We start from the raw sequence: 204 nt of genomic DNA on the forward strand, positions 1-204 counted from the left end.
CAAATCCGGGAACTAACCGGATAGAAAGTCTTGTTATGTAAAAACAAGCAATAGTTAACAATAAAAATGGTCAATGGTGGCGGTCGGAGCCCCGCTCTCGCTCCCGACAATCGCCGGCTACCACAGAGTGTTGCGCTGAACTCTTTCTAACGGAGTTCGGAGCTTTCCAGCAATAATAATGATATACTATAAAGAATGCTTAGA

The sequence above is a fragment of the Cystoisospora suis genome, assembly GCF_002600585.1.
Source record: "Cystoisospora suis strain Wien I chromosome Unknown contig_444, whole genome shotgun sequence".
Classification (NCBI taxonomy): Eukaryota; Apicomplexa; class Conoidasida; order Eucoccidiorida; family Sarcocystidae; genus Cystoisospora; species Cystoisospora suis.